The 17,783-nt window shown below is 35.5% G+C and overlaps 1 long non-coding RNA gene across 2 annotated transcripts; it reads right to left on the bottom strand.

Annotated features, from left to right (window-relative positions):
• Positions 1-8,572: 8,572 nt before the first annotated feature.
• Positions 8,573-11,666, bottom strand: LOC125669892 (uncharacterized). 2 transcript variants are annotated; one of them, XR_008802090.1, is made up of 4 exons: positions 10,930-11,666; positions 10,589-10,840; positions 10,319-10,456; positions 8,573-10,061 (listed from the first exon to the last, which is right to left on the bottom strand). It is a non-coding gene; the product is annotated as an uncharacterized LOC125669892 (long non-coding RNA). The 2 variants fall into 2 exon arrangements; XR_008802089.1 differs by having other exon boundaries at positions 10,589-11,666.
• Positions 11,667-17,783: the final 6,117 nt, after the last annotated feature.

Below are 17,783 nucleotides of genomic sequence, written 5' to 3'. Positions count from 1 at the left end.
GTTTGCCCATCTATCTATTTTATACTGCTTATAGGAGTTATGAGATTGATCACTGTTCGTTATCTTCATCTTTCATCAAACACTGCCTGTTATAACGCCTTGGGTTTGACGCGGCCAAAGCACGAGAGGGCTCGAACTCACGACCTCCCGGTTACGAAGTAAACGCTCTACCACTGAGCTACCGTGAAAACGCTCTACCACTGAGTTACCGTGACAGGTAGTGAGAGATGGAGAATCCCTATTGTTTATAGATGGAAATTATCGTATGATCTGTTTTCCTTTCTTGTCGTGTAGGTTCCCCCTGGCAAAATGTATACAGGCTGCACTCTGCTATTACAATTTACTCATTGAAAATACATTATGAAGCACCTCCTGTACACTCTTGGTTCCGACCCAATTAGAGAATATGAAATGTGTTAATATTAATGTAATTCAGTAACTGTAATGAGGAAATAGAAGAAATGCTGTTTTGATCAGGTTGCACAACGTGCATCGGGCAGGAGTCCCTGTAATAAGGTACATATAGGTGAAATAACACAACTTTAGACCTATGTTTTGAGCTCAGGGCTGTAGGTGCGAGGGTTCTTTAACATGGTTTGAGAGCAGATGCTTAAGGCGAATAATGGGAATTAGGATGGCAAGATCTGATAATCAACAAAGAAGTGGCAGAAAAAATAGGGATTACAGACATCAACACTAGTGTCTGTAATTCCTGTTCAATCTACCACGTGTTTTGGCCACGTGTTAAGACTAGATATAACGAGAAAACAAGAAGCGCTATCAAATGGACACCACCTGGGAAGAGAAAGCCAGGAATTGGCACATGGAGTCGGACAATCGAAACGGAAATGAAGGAAACCGGTTATAACTAAACCAACGCCACGGAGCTTGTTTCCACCTTCTCTGCAGAAATGCATGAAGAGGATAAGTAGTTGATTTTACGCCCGATTGACTCTCCGTAAAACATTTTTCTAAAGTGTAAACCAAAAACGGGAGGGGGAAGTCCTTCTATGGGACTTTTATCGTTTCCCTGCGAGACCAGAGACCCCCCCCCCCCACTTTTTTTTGGTAATCCTACCGCTGTAAACAAGTTAGTTGTAGTATGTGTCAATGAGGCCTAACAAACTGGTATTGTATTGATTTGGTGTCTTTATCAGATATACAAATACAATGTAATCATACTTGGGAATCTAATCTTCTTTACTAAATGTGAAGTAAGAGTGAATTGCTCTTCAAAAACATGAAGCATGATGAATTCCATGTCTAGACACATGAAGAAAGTAGTAGAAAATAAACCGCAAAACTAAATTTGACAATGGAGGTTTTTTTCCCCAGAATGCTCAAGGATCAGCGTTTCTTGATTGTGATGTAGCGATAAAGTTCAAAACATCCCAGTGAACGATTAACCTTGAGTAACGGAAAACAAACATTTGTTTATTTGTAACTCTCAGACTAACCTTCTTCAATCTCTGCCTGTAATGATTTATTGTCATTTGCCACTTGTATGACATCGGTTGGTCCTTGAATCAATCGAAAATTTCACATTTGCACAATGAGAAAACGTCGCATGAAGTCGTCATTTTTCATCAATAGCAACAGCATGTTGGTCAACTACCAAAATACTTGAATTTCGAATTATAGTTGAATGCATATTGAAAAGGTATTTGGATTAGTTGTCTGTAAATCATGTCAAGGACAATGCTGTGTAGCTTAGAGTTTTTGCACCCTCGTCTGATAGGGAATGGAACAAGATTATTTGGTTGTGGTAAGTTATTAATTTTGTCAAGAGTGACGTGTATTGAAGAGAATGAAAGGAGAGAAACACGGCGTAGACTCCCGATAGCTGTTCCATAAGAAAGTCTTAATTTGATTCACAAAAGAATTGCAAGGGGATACCATAACAAAGAAATAAATATCAATAAAAGAAGCAATTTGAACGTGCTGGTAGCCGATGTTTCAATAACCTAAGTGAAAACAGATTCACTTTGTTCACAAATTTGCATGTACAAATTAATTAAAGAAAGCCAGATGGTTTATAAGGGTAGTAAGTATAGTTTATAATAATAACTGCGAATGACAGTGACTTGAGGGAATGTTAGTTCCTTTAGAATAACAATCTCAAGTAAACAGACATAGAAATATATATAAATACCGGTATGGTAAATAAAACAATATGAAAACTAAAATGAAAACAAACAAGGTCCCCAAGAAACACTGGAACATTCACCTTTGGTTATTGTGAAATTATCTTGTTTCAACGTTGCCAAAGGGTCAGCAAATTTTATTTACTTGGTAAATACAATGTTTCAAGAAACACATGTAGTGACGTCGAACGTTAAAGAAATATATTATAATGTGGAATCAGTTACTTTAATTCCTTGCAATATGTTTGTCTGTTTTTAATTAGATAAATTTGTTGATTGGGTATTTTAAGGACACATTGAAATTGTGCATCAGGCATTGCTACACAAATTCTCAAAAATGCGTTCGTACAGATTGGGTAATACAGAGTTAATTTCCTTCATTTGATGCAAGTCTAGTATTCGCTGAGACTGTAAATTTTCCATCTTTAGCGATTCGTTCAGACTGTAAATTTTCCATCTTTAGCGATTCGCTGAGACTGTAATTTTCCATCTTTAGCGATTCGCTGAGACTGTAAATTTTCCATTTTTAGCGATTCGTTCAGACTGGGAATTTTCCATCTTTAGCGATTCGTTCAGACTGTAAATTTTCCATTTTTAGCGATTCGTTCAGATTGTAAATTTTCCATCTTTGGCGATTCACTGAGACTGTAAAGTCTTTAGTTTCAGCTAAATTTTAAATACATGCATGTGCTAATGATTAATTAGGGTTAGAGGTCTCATTGTGACTTATTCACCGCAAGCAATAATGATTCAGAGTTCGAACTCCTGCCATTTAGATTTCTCAAAAGAGTATCTAAATCTACGTGTTGAATAAAGCTTCAATAATACAGTAACTAACATATTAAGCTTTTATTCAGATCCAGCGTCTTGTTACCAGAGGTGCCCCTGAACTTTTGACCCCGCCAACGCATAGCTAAGGTTTGCGTCAGTCCAGGCAATATACATGCAAATGAATCTTTTATTTTCTTATCACCAACAAAATGTTTGTGACAATGCATGCTTAAAACGAATTTCTAGAGTTTAAAATGCACATATTGAATTAAGACTTGATCGAATTTAGTGAAGTTGTAACAGATTAAAGGCAAGAAAAAGCAATAGATGTATTGCGATAGGAATATAAGTTTCTGTCACAAGGATATCTCACACACAAGGATATCATGTTCTCTTATTATCATTTAGGGCAAAATGTGCATTCACGTCCATGCTGCACATAATCCATACACGTGTCATATTTCTGAACAATCAAAAAGTTTGTACAATGAAATGGTGTTGTATCAAGTACCTAAGTTTGAAATCCTTGATTCTTATTACATTTTAGTTAGATTGTCTTATCAACTATATGTATCGTTTTCCTTGATTCTTATTACATTTTGGTTAGATTGTCTTATCAACTATATGTATCGTTTTCCTTGCTTTGATACGCAAGTTAAAGGTACTGTTAAATGAAGAAAACATGAAGTACACACACGCGCGCGCACGCATGCGTCTTCAAAAACAAAAAAACAAGAACAACATATTAACTGTTTACGGGAATGATATATTTCAAAATAGGAATGGGAATATAGAGTGTTAAGTAGGAGAACAAATAAGCCGTTTATTGTATTCGTCACAACCGCGCAATATGGAACAGTACATTATAGAATAGAGGGACCTCAAATCCAGTCTGATTACATGTGTCGTCTGCATCCTCTGTTCCCGATCTGTGTGGTCCGAGAAGAAGGCAATGCTTAATTTGACAAATGTATTTTAGATGTTCTTCATATTGAAAGCATTCATTCCAAGTTTTACAAATCACACAGTTTGATGATTCACTCACAGATATTCCCACAGGTGTGATACCATACAGAATATTGAACAGGATACTGCAACAGAGCTACCGTGTATTCTTCCTTATCATTTAGGTCAAACTTGTTTGTGGTTTCAAACGGTTTTCCGTCCATCTTACTTGATGTATAAGCATGGGTCATATTCCTGGACATGCAAACATTTTAATTATGTTTAAGAAATGAATTTCATTTTTGAACATACATGTACTTGTAGGTATGAATTCTACATACTTTTCATGAAGCTCTTCATGAAATATGCAGGCATGAAGCGTTGCAATTCATACCCTCATGCATTTACATTCTACACACAGGGGCTCGTCACGAAATTTTGTCTTATTATACCCTCGAACGAAGTTCAGAGGGGTATATAAGAATCCCTCTGTCTGTCTGTCTGTCTGTGCAGATTCGTGTCCAGGCCATAACTTCTTTGTTCTTTGACTTAGGCATACCATATTTGGCACACAGATGGATCACCATGAGACGATGTGTTGAATACCTTCATGACCTCTATATGACCTTGACCTCAAGGTCAAAATTAAAGGGTTTTTTTTTTTTACAATGGATTCGTGTCCGGGCCATAACTTCTTTCTTCTTTGACATAGGCATACCATATTTGACACATGAGTGTATCACCATGAGACGATGTGCCATGTACCTTCATGACCTCCATATGACATTGACCTCAAGGTCAAAATTAAAGGTTTTTACAATGGATTCGTGTCAGGGCCATGACGTCTTTGTTCTTTGACATAGGCATACCATATTTGACACATGAGTGTATCACCATGAGACAATGTATCGGGTACCTTCATGACCTCTATATGACCTTGTACTTTGACCTCAAGTTCAAAATTGATTATAGGGTTTTGACATAGTCATACCATAAGACATGGGTGTATCACCATGAGACTATGTGTCATGTACATGCATGACCTCTTTATGACCTTGACCTTTGATCTCAAGGTCAAAATTATAGGTTCATGCCATGGATTTGTGTTCGTACTATATCTTCCATTTTCTTCTATAAAGGCATACCATATTTTACACTCAGAAAAGAGGTAATTTATACCTATTAACAACACCCTTTGGGAGATTGGGGAAAGCGGGGGGTATTCTTAGTGAGCATTGCTCACAGTACTTCTTGTTAAAATTTGACATCGTCTATTCTATATTTACACAAGGGAGGAATCCGGAATCCCAAAAATCGCTAATTCAAATTTTCATTCGTCTCCTTTTTATATTTCAAGGACGTTAGATCTAACAAGCCCGGTCTCGATCGATCGAGGAAAGATCATAGTTTGTAAAAATACCTAATATCTGTTTGCACTGGCAATAAATATGAAGAAGCAATTTCTGCCGTTTTTTTAACCACGGGAATTTTTCATGTGAATCTCATTGGAAAATCATTTTCTTTTATTGAATTGATACGAAAGTCTGAAGCAGAATATCAGGTAAAGGCCTTAAGGTACCGACAGATTCAAAAAATTGAAGGAAAACATCTTTTCAAGGCACTACGAATAGAAAGTGGTTGTTTGGCGACATTAAGATAAATTGTACTTTTTTGTATTAAGTTATTGGAGATTCCAAGCAATAGTTGAAAATAATCTAAATATTGTGTGATGCTGTAAAACATTCACTACTGTGTAATGTCTTTTTTGACTAATTCGTTCCATAAACTAGTGCAAAGCAAAAGAGTACTACATTGGAGCAATCAAATATATGAAAGATGAAGATAACGAACAGTGATCAATCTCATAACTCCTATAAGCAATACAAAATAAATAGTTGGGCAAACACGGACCCCTGGATACACCAGAGGTGGGATCAGGTCAGGTGCCTAGGAGGAGTAAGCATCCCCTGTCGACCGGTCACACCCACCGTGAGCCCTATATCCTGATCAGGTAAACGGAGTTATCCGTAGTCAAAATCAGTGTGCCCAGAACGGTACACATAGTTCTCAAAATTGGATTGAATTTATACTAGTAATGTTTTATACATTCTAAATACAACATTGTATGCCCCAAACTTTATCCCCCCCCCCACAAAAAAAAAACTCCATCCGATATATTTCGAACAAAAGTAACCATTTTTGTTTTGAAAGTAACTCTTTTGAGAAGCTTTTTGTGATCCGATTTTGATAGAATAAACAACATTTATCTATAGAAATAACCCATATTTTAATCAAATTGATTTTAGAATAATTAAACAACAAACAGCGACAGATATATTGCGTATAAGGGATTGGGGTGAGATTCTTTACATCACACTAATTTTGACTACGGATAATTCCGTTTACCTAATCAAGCTATAGGGGTCACGCCAGGTGTTACCGGTAGACATGGGATGCTTACTCCTCCTAGGCACCTGATCCCACCTCTGGTATGTCCAGAGGTCCGTTTTTGCCCAACTCTCTATTTTGTATTGCTTATAGGAGTTGTGAGATAGATCACTGTTCGTTATCTCCACCTTTCATGCAATAACTTCAGCATCAATACATTCTTTTGACATGAAAATACTGGTAGTCGTGTTTCATCTTTTCGTGCAAGTTTTCTTGTTTTTGAATGTAGTGACCTACATTCAATGTTAATGTTACAATTGTTTTATGTCAGGGACCTAAGAATTCATTTGTTGTACAAATAACTACATGTAAGTGTGCCTATCTTTTTCTGCCCTCTACAGTTGTGAATCCAACTTTGAGATAAAATGATGTATTTGCTTTTATAGTATACGTCATTTCTCATTTTAGTTATGACGCCACAAAAAACGAAATAGGGCCTAATTTCATATTTTAATGCAACTTATGTGACATTCTGTATTTTTATTGGCTAAGGGACGAGTTCAAAAGTTCAATGTCTGACAAAAAACTAATTACACGTAATAATTTTTAACCCCACACCCCTAACTATTTGAATTTAGCTTTTTATCCGACATCGATCTTTTGATCTCTCCCCTAACGAATTGTCGTTTCGTGAAATCGGCTTTAACAGGTGGAAACATTTTTTCTTCTTGGTATTTATCCATGGTTGCTAAAGTAAACAAGGCGAGCTTTTGAGGGAAATGTGAAATGAACAAAATGTGTCGCCGGTAAAATTCAGTTGACGATCGTTGAATCAGTATTAGCAGCTGCAAATAACAAAGAGATTATATCCCCCCCCCCTAATTTTCAGCACAAGGTAATACGATATCTCAAATCTTTTTTTAATTTAATTAAGAACCACAGAACACAGGTGATATCAGACATATTGTTCGAAATGATGATCAAAGTAATCATGGATTTGTTTTTGATCACGCATAAGCTCTATCATAGAAGGGGGGTGTGTCATAACCAGCAAACCTGGACAAATTCAGTAGCATATGCTTTCAAAATGTTACTGATTGAATTGATTGTTTGGAATAACATACTTTTGATATATCACTGATGCATCGCATCGTTGAAGAAGAAAATATCTTTAAAAAAATAGGATCAGTGTTAAAATGTTATCTCACCACCACGGCCACTCCACACTTCAGTAATGTAGGTAGTTTAAGATACCATGAATGCACATTTTTCACAGTATGTTAGTTTTTGCAAATTATGAATAATTCCCATATTTATGAAATCTTCTCTCACTGTTAGTTAGTTCTAGAAACCTGATACAAAAGTCATCATTCTATATATGTAAAGAATATTTCACTTTGCCGCTTATACCATGGTATGTACAGTTCCCCATTAATTCTAACCCGAGTCCATTCGTAACATAAATTACAAAATTGAAAAACATGTCTAGGAGTGTGTGTGTGTGTGTGTGTATATATATATATATATATATATATATATATATATATATATATATATAAGGAATGACTTTAATTCTGGGGCAAATTATACGAGTATAACCTGGTTTGGGTCAGTTTACGCTTTATAATCCACGAAGCCTTTCCAAACAACTTCTTTTGATTAGTATCAAACATTTCAATACGCCGGTTTCGAGTTACGTCCGAGTTATTTCCCTTTGGAGAACTCTCGTACTTAGTAAGGTGCAAAACAACTTCACACGCGGGAGTGGGACAGATATTCATCACTGCATAAGTGAATCTGTTCAGTAAGTTTATCATACGCAGTTTCATCACCCAATTTAGACTGATACACAAAAGTAAATGATAAGTATTCAAGAAGTAATTAAATACTTAGAATTCTTATTATATCATGTCATTGTGTTGCTCCTAGCTATCATATCCAGGACATTGCTTGGAAATATAACGTATTAATTTTATGTTTCCACTTTAGTAAAACATTTCTTTTGACAGTATTATACATTTCCTACATCAAGTATTTGATAAGAAATCGGTTTTTATACATTTTATCGTCTTTCTCACTGACTGTGGTACCACTCTGTCCCACCTAAGGATTCAAAGTTCCACTAAATGCACCTCCAACACAGGAGAGCTCTAATCTCGAAACTGGCGTATTGGATAGAGTACATGACCAATATGAACAGGTTTAGCACCTTCACAGTCTTAGCATACTGCGTGGTTGTGCAGCTTTCGATGTTCACATTTATGTATGGAAGGCAAAGTATATTATTGCCCTCTACATGTACAATATTACAAATTGAAAGATAGGAGAGGGGAAAGTGAACCTTACCAATGAACCAGATGACATTGAATTTCATATTTTGCACTTCAAATTCAACATTCAGCTGAATCACATATACGCTTGCAATGATATACAAATCTACAATAAAATGAAATAGAAGTCTTTATTTGATAATCATATTGCTAGTGACAAAACCAAAATATCAAATATGACCGTTTTTTAAACACAGAATGTTAGGCCAAAATTAAAAATATGTTTGTTTGCCCTTCCCCAGCCCACCATTTTCAGTCTGTGTACGTATGTAGGTAATTATTTTATTTTGTCTGAATATATTGCATTGGAAAAATAATTATAGAAACTTTTTTCTTGATTTTACGTTGTATAACTTTATGTATGTTGCTTCTATGCTTTTATACAGTGCAGATACATATAATATTATTAGCATTAAGCTATTATCTCCACTTCAAGCTGCACGTAAGTTCTGTCTGCTTTAATTCATTTAATTCTTGTTCATGAAGCTTGTAATGTTTTTCTGTACTAGTATACACCTTTCTTTCTATCACTTTTCACATTATGCCTGTAGTATATGCACCCTCTGATCCTTAAACATCCTATGTAGTGTGCTAGCTAGTTTTGTTACATAACTGCATGGTGTGCACTTTGTGCTGATGTGTATGGGTCACTAACCAGTTAATCCGAGCACTATGGAAACTGAGGGTTCTAGCTAGTGCTACTGACATTTCCAATATCAAGCAAGCGTTTGATCTTATAAAACTTTAATGAAAAACACAAAATCTTCAACAAGACAAATTGTAAAATATCAAAAATAAAGAATATGTAACAAAACACAAATAACAAAAACCAAAATAAATATCAATATTTACAACAACAAAAAAAAAATCTATGTTGGACTAGATAATAAAATATTTAGATTGTTTAACATACAATACAAATATGACTAGAAATTCAGTATCAAACATAAGTACTACTGGTACTTTCAGAAATAGTAAACTTTCAATATTTCAAAGGAAACTGAAGAGCAAAATTATGTATCCAGTCTGAAAAAATATTAAATGCATCATTGCAAGAATTGCAGATATTTTTCCATTTAATGCCAAACTAAATCTAAAATACTGTTTGATAAAAAAAAATCACAATTACATACTTCGAAATTCCAAACGTTTACTAAAAACATGTGCAAGATGCTATACTGTAAGTAACAAAGAACATCTCAGGACCTTGTCCAGTTCACCTCAATTCATACAATCAAATCTGAAATATAGTTTATATAATTGGATTTCTTTGCCTAATTGTTTACAAGGTGCACAAATGGGAAGAAGAACTCGATATTTCCTGAGCAACTCTTCATTTTTTCATCATGAACTTCTCATGCACAGTGGCAACATACGGATTTGTCTACATTTAGCACATTTGCATCTGCATAGTAAACATGTTCAATAGGAGATCTACAGTCCATCTGCATTCTCACACAAACAACTCCTTGTAAAGCATCACCTGCAAATTAATATCGGACATACTCATAGGCATGTTTTAATGACACAAAATTTTAATGAAAATATGCAGTAATTTATCTTCTGTGCCTGTGGCCTGTACTGTAAATGTGTAAAGCTTAGTTAATTAAAAGGAAATAATAGTTTATTTGTTCTAAGAACTTATGGAATTTTGAAAAAAAAAATTAAATGTCAGAAACTCAATTTAATAAAAAATATTGGCCATCTGGTACTATCTCTGCCCCACAACTATAATCATACTTTTCTAGACTTCTCTTCAAGGATCTCATTTCACGGACTGACATTTTATTCTTTGAATAGGCATCTTGGTTTATGGCACTCGTAACACTTAACGATTTCCCTGACATTTTGGGCAATTAGCCCAGCATTTCTTATTCCCTGTAATATTAAAGATAAATATATAAAGACTTCAATACATGGAAAAATATTAACATTTAAAATTCAATAATTGTTAGATTAAACATAAATATTTAAACAGTGAAATACAGCCACGCATACAAATATTCATACCTGGATCTGCTCAGCAACTGTAGAGGGCCTTGTTTTCTGAGAAGAAGGTTGGTCTTTATCTGTTGTTTCTTTCCCAAGTAAGTTTTCCATGTCTGCATAATGTTGTTTATCATCACCAAGCATTGGATCTGGAATCCAAGGGAATTCTATATCTGCTCTTCTTGGCCTGCAGCAGTTCAAGTTGGTACACTTTTTTTATTTGAAACAAATAAGTGTTCTCTCTACAATGAGTTTCCAAGAATTCTTTGTAGCCTGTAAATAAAAGTATAAGAATTTTACAAGGTGCCATTTCTATCCGGTTTATATCAAATACAAACAAAAGAAATATGTCTGAAATTTACCACGTTTGGATGAGAGGTGTTTCTCTTGGTACTGTCCTAACTGAATCTCCTCACATACCAATTCCTGCACTTTCTCCTCACATCTCCTTACTTCTTCATCACTGGCTGCTTGGTTAACACAAAACGGTTTGCCTTTCAAATTCAGTCTTGAGGTTTTTTACTGTAGCAAATCAATCAATGACTGAACAGACTGTAGCCATGCTGTTTTCAACTCTTCAGTTTTTGAAGCTTTCTTGCGAATTTCGGCCATTGTATTTTCGCCTCTTAGTTCTTGTTCTACCTCACCACGGTACTCATTTCTCATCAGTGCAACATTATACATTTATTGACTGGGTTCGAGGACAACAGCTGTTTTGTTTGACCCGAGAACGGGTCTGTTGCCCGAAGCCGTAGGCTGAGGGCAACCGATCCGTTCGAGGGTCAAACAAAACAGCTGTTGTCCGAGGACCCAGTTAATAACTGTTTTGTTATACACCTTCATTTTTTAGGTTGTTTTTACTAGGTGCACATGGTTTGTTGACTTTAAACGGGACAGTGTGATTACATACATTTATCACTGATTACACTAGTTTAAAAGAAAACATACCCAATATCCAAATTGATAATTATATTTTTCGAGTATCTGCTCTGCTTTTCATCTAATAAATTCCGTATTTTATCACCAGTCAAATCAGTGAACCTCACCATTACGTAAACAAATAAGCAGACCAAGAATCATATGACTTGCGTATAACAGCCTACGGCTTCGGGCAACAGACCCGTTCTCGGGTCAAATAAAACAGCTGTTGTCCTCGAACCCAGTCAATAACTGTATACTGCTAAATTGAGTACAAACATGATGCGTTCGGCTGGATTTAACCAGGTATGCCCTGGTGCTGTTCTGCCAGCTGCAAGAAAATCTAAATCTAAACGCCTGAAAAGAATAATGAGGGATAATTTTACAGCATGATATGTAATCCGGTGATCTGGACCACCATCAGAGAACAAGATCAGACAATTTGGAACGTCTTCCTTATTTTCCAACATTTTGGCAATTTCAGTGGAATGTCGCCATGCATGGTGAGCTTTTGGTTGAAATACAGAGTCCTTGAAACCAACATTTACTGTTCCTCTGTAAAACAACTCATTCTTTTCCTTTGGAATACCTACATCAAGGCAAACAGATGGAGTTACTGAGCCCTTTGACTGCATGTCATGGTCAAGTGCAGAAAGGTTGAAACCCATAGGTACAATTGACTTTTTCCCCTCACACCAGTTGAAATTGCGAGGCCAGGTTCTCCAATATCAACTTTAGCTTTATCGTCAACACGCATAAAAGAAATGTAATGTTCCTGAAACTTCACTGCATAGTGGCGTAGATATTTAAATGCAACAGCACAGTAATGATTGTCTTGGTGTGACGAACGCAACTGCCTAGTCTGTACCTTGAACTGCAGGGGAATTTTGGATTTGTATAATTTTGAAACTTTAGTGTAGCTGGGTTGTTTTTTTTTGGAAAAAAAGAAAAGAGAACAGTGCTTTCATTTGGAATTTTTTTTGGTCAGGCGTTCCGTTTGAACGTTATTAATTAGATCTCTCACAGACACAAATTTTGAAAAATGTTCAACTGCTGCTGTCATCTCTTCAACTTTTTCTGAAAGTTTGTCAAAAAATACAGCAAAAGTATCACTTGGTCTACCTGGGTTTATGTGTCTGAGATCTGTGACAAGATCAGGGTCTTCTGGTATTATAGCTTCACGAATGCTTGCTTCTATTGCACGATTTTGCTCAACAGATGCATCCAAAGTCAGTTCAGAGTATGTAACTCGCAAGAGAGCAGGAGAAATTTTCTGTCCTGCTGGCAAATTGCAGTAATTTGATGAAAAAGTTTTTTTTCACTTGGCGAGTATGGAACTCTTGTAATAGTGGTTTCACTCTCTGAAATACTTTCAGTGATGCACTCATTACTTCATCTCCTCCTCTGACAACTGGTGTCCGCCAAAAAACAAGGTTACCTCATGTGGAACCCCCTGGGTCATAGCGAAGAACATCAATTGGCACTGAAAGATGTAAATATCGAGTAAAGTAAAATATTTCTTTAGGCGTCAAATGTTTACCATCTGTGTGTTTTTCTTCATCAGACAGAACATAATTAGTATAATTGTCTTTTTGTGAGATAATATTATCAAGTAGTGCATATTTTGGTAAAACTGTCATGGCTTCTGGACGATGTTTAAGAAAACAGTCTTTCTCAACCTGCCTTACAGAGTGCTCAAGCAACTGCCTCTTAGCTTGTAATTCATTTGAGGTATTCAAGAAATCAGCATACGAATTCAAAGACATTGCAAGACTCGCAATATCTTCATGAAACGATCCCCATGATGTAGTGAAGGGAGAGGACGTAAGAGCAAAAAGTGCAGAACTATGCGATCTTAAAACATCTGCAGAAAGAAAGGGTGCTCTTTTTCTCCTCTTTTTCCAATCGTTAAAGTCTTGATAAAACCTACAAGTTAATTTTTTGATAAAAGTAAGCTTGATTTTAGTTTATTGTGATCTGTTAAATGTCTATAGTCAAATAACGAAGAAATTACTAAGCTAAAAAAAATTCATACAGGTGTCAATAAGGATCTTTTTAAATTGCCTAATAGTATATAAGAACTGGGAACCATATAATTGCCCTTCAATATCAAAACAGTATTGACATGTTTACAATGTAAAAATACATGCATACACTATATAATAACCTGTTTGGGATTGGCTGAACATCTTTACAGTGACTATTTCTTTCTTGAATTTTATCCTTGTTGCCATCCAGATACCACAAAGCGTTTACTATAGTCATCATATGTTTTGATACAACATCTGCCGGCATGGCTCTTGGAAAGCCCACCTTGGGTTTACAAGTTTTCATTTCTTCACATAGTGAATTATACATTATATCTTTCTCTATTTCAATTTTAAAAAACAACATAATAACACAGAAAAAGGCCTAAATACGACGTAATTCAATATGATACACATCAGTTGTTTGTTGTTTTTTTTTAAATAAAACCTATACTTCTGACATCCACTTAACATAATATGTATTTATATAAAGATAGATTTAGTATAAGAATTTTATTTCTCTACCTGTGAATCTCACTGCATCTGTAGGTTTTAAAGGCGGCGTCACATTTTCACTTGCTGCTTTCATCATTGTTTTAAATGCATTGCTAGGTTTGTCCAAAGTGGTATCATCACTCACACATGACTTACTGTCTGGGGTTATTTCTACCAAAAACTTCAAATACTTCAGGGTTTTCTCAAATTCATAAACAGTTTGAACGAAGTTATTGAATTTTGCGTCGAACACCTCTCCCCATCCTGTCTCGCAAGTCGAACTCTTCCATACTGTTGCTCTATAGCCTCATCCACCTCTTCCGTAATGGTTGTCTCTCTCAGTGCTACATCTAATACATCCTCCCATATATCTTTAGTAGAAACCCTTATGATCTTGTTTTTCACCAGATATTGTTTTAGATATTCTCCTTTAAGTCCTATGCGTTTCCTGGTCTCTACAGTTGCACAGACAGCGCCATGCTTGATGTTTTACTATACGGTCATTTGGAACATTCTAGATCTTAGACTGGTACCCTGACATTGTTGACAGCTATGGATAAAGAGCGAGGTGTTTCGAAAAGCACATCACTGTAACGCTTGTTATCAACGATAATTATACAATGAAAGTTACAAGCATTTCCTCGACCTGAACATTAAACACCTCTGTTTCGGAAAAATAGAAAATAAAAAAAATATTTTTTTAAATATTGCAATAAAATATTTCGGGTCGCGGCGTTTTTATCGGGTCGGTCGGAGAAGGGCAAACAAACTTTAATTCTATTTTAGGCCTTAATAAATCTTACGTAAAATTCCTAATTTCATAAATTCATCAAGTCTTAAACTTCTGTTTTTGTTTGAAGCGCGTGAAATTGGTATCAGTATCTCTTTATTTAAAAGATTAAATCAATACAAGCTGCAACTGACGGCATTTTTCAACTACTCAAGTATGCATCAATCTTAAACACCTATCAGTATAACTAATGTAATTCCCAAGATCTGACGAAAAATTCAGTAAAATAAATAATATGATATTGCTTGAGTACATACCTATAGCTATAATGAGCGTGTTCAATAAACCGCCAAAGCCTAGGACGCAATCGTCAGGAAAGATGGTTGTCGAACATAATCGGGTTGCTGAGACCGAGGTTATATGAAGATGGAAACTGACGTGAGTAACTACACATTTTGTGGGTTTTTATATATATTCTAGTGTCATGAATGAATTTCAGTAATGTTAAGTGTAAGAAAGTAATAATTACGTAAATGTGCCATTCAAAGGAAATTTTGATAGTGAATTTTCTGTAATATAAAAAACGGGACTTTCGAGATACGGATCCGCGGATCCACTCTGACTTTTATCGCGCGTTGAACGTAACTTGTTGGGCATGCCACTTCCGGATTACCATAATAAATAAGTAAATAAGCGTGGGATACTTCAATTGCTATCAAATTCCTGCATTAAAATGCCATTTTTGATAGACAGGAATTACTACAACCATTTAATAGGAAAATGCATTTGATTACATTATGTGAGTTGGCGAGGGAAATAAATCTAGGGAATATCTTAAAGGACACATCTCGTGTTTTCAAAGTATACAGAATTATATGCATTTTGTCTTCCGTATGCTTATAGAAATTAATTGTAATAGTTCGTTCGCTGAAGTATTGCGATAATTAGCCACAATACGGACTTAAATCTAAGCCCTGATTTAAAAAAGCCTACGCCGGTTTCGAGATACGTCCGATTTATTTCCCTTTGGAGAACTCTCGTATTTAGTAAGGTGCAAAACAACTTGTTTACACGCGGGAGTGGGACAGATATTCATCACTGCATAAGTGAATCTGCTCAGTAAGTTTATCATACGCAGTTTCATCACCCAATTTCGACTGATACACAAACTAAGTAAATGATAAGTATTCAAGAAGTAATTAAATACTTAGAATTCTTATTATATCACGTTAATGTGTTGCTCCTAGCTATCATATCCAGGATATTGCTTGGAAATATAACATTGTATTTATGTTTCCACTTTAGTAAAACATTTCTTTTGACAGTATTTTACATTTCCTACATCAAGTATTTAATAAGAAATCGGTTTTTATACATTTTATCGTCTTTTTCACTGACTGTGGTACCACGCTGTCCCACCTAAGAATTCAAAGTTCCACTAAATGCACCTCCTACACAGGAGAGTTCTAATCTCGAAACTGGCGTAGATAGGTAGTCACGTGGTACAGTGACGTCATATGCGACCTTCGTCGATCAACTTGTTGTAAAAGTAGTGTTAGATATGTTTAAAAACTCGGGTTTTAGGGGCCTAATTTATTTACCATGGATAACATTTATTTCGATGTTGACAAATTTCCCGAGTCTTATATCTTTTAGCCACCAGTGCATACAAATAGCGACCCAAATGTAGCGAGGAAAGCGAGTATGAAACCTGCATAAATTTGCGAGTAAAGGATGTTTACATGGGATCACTGTCTAAACACTATTTGGTAATGACATTTCTGTAAACAACTGTAATCAGCGTTGTTGCTTTTCTAAAAAACAGTGCAATTATTATTGAATTCATTTTTGGAGAAGTTAGATAGGCCTAAATTATGATACGATTACGTACCATTGACAACTAGGCCTACTGTCACGGGTGCATTTCGAAAAATAATAATAATAATAATAATCAAACTTATTGTGAAAATCACAATACTTTTAAATTATTTTATTAAAGCAATTTTATTAATCGTTATTTTTTTTTATCTACACGTTGTTACTTAGGAAGTGGGAGCACGGCGTGTTGTTATTGTGAACACGTACGCGTATCTTAAAAAAATGAAAGCATTATAATTCAATTCAAAGTTGGGAAATATCATATTTTATTATTTATAATTGAAAGTTCAATTATCTTTTATCTTTAAATTTCTTTTTTTTTTTAAACTACCAGTTGGTAGACACTGCTAGCAAAGTTATGCCTACATGTTGTTACAAGGTGAAGGTCAGTTGGTGCGAGTGTGTATTGAATTTGAGAGCAGAACGGAAAGCATATGCAGCAAGCCTATATGTAACAGTGCGTAGCTTCGATAGAATCATTTTCTTGCAGTTTATCTACGTCTTTGTCCAAGGGCTTGTTTGAAAAAGTACAGGGACAAATTCTACTGGGTTTTTTATGGCAGAGTCGTTGTGCAGACAAAAAATATTCACGTCTTGTCCCTCATACCTTCCTTCGAAAATGGAAAAAACCCAGTCCAAATCCTCTCTACTGACAGCAAGTACACCCTTAAACGGCACAAAACACCCTAATGCAGTGTTATTTACAAGCCGTTGATGTGATAATTGTTTGTTTGTCAATTAAATCTAATCTGTTTATGAAATGGCTAACAACTGTTTTCAAATCGTCTCGCTCGAGGTCGCATATGACGTCACAGATAATGGCGCGTAAAATATCGAAGAAAATATGCATATCGCAAGATTTGAATTTCATCGCTTTCAAACTCGAAAACTACGCAAACTGTTTCATTTAAAACATATGAAATCGCTATTCCATAATGCCTAACTGGAAGAGGTTTGTGAGCAAACGAACTCTGGCGGAAGTTTGCCGGGGAAGCAATCGGATCACGCGTTATAAATGAAAGACCGTACTTACCAAAATCCTGGACATTTTTACCTTTTCAGTTGAGACAAGTATTGCGTGCAATAGTTATTTATAATGTAAAAGTAATCAGCCGATTCGCGATTCATTCGTGACGTGTGCAAAACTGATTTACCTCGGTATACCGTA

The sequence above is a fragment of the Ostrea edulis genome, chromosome 4 (genome assembly GCF_947568905.1).
Source record: "Ostrea edulis chromosome 4, xbOstEdul1.1, whole genome shotgun sequence".
NCBI lineage: Eukaryota > Metazoa > Mollusca > Bivalvia > Ostreida > Ostreidae > Ostrea > Ostrea edulis.
The sequence above is the reverse complement of the archived record's forward strand: the minus strand, read 5'-3'. Positions and strand labels throughout refer to the sequence as shown.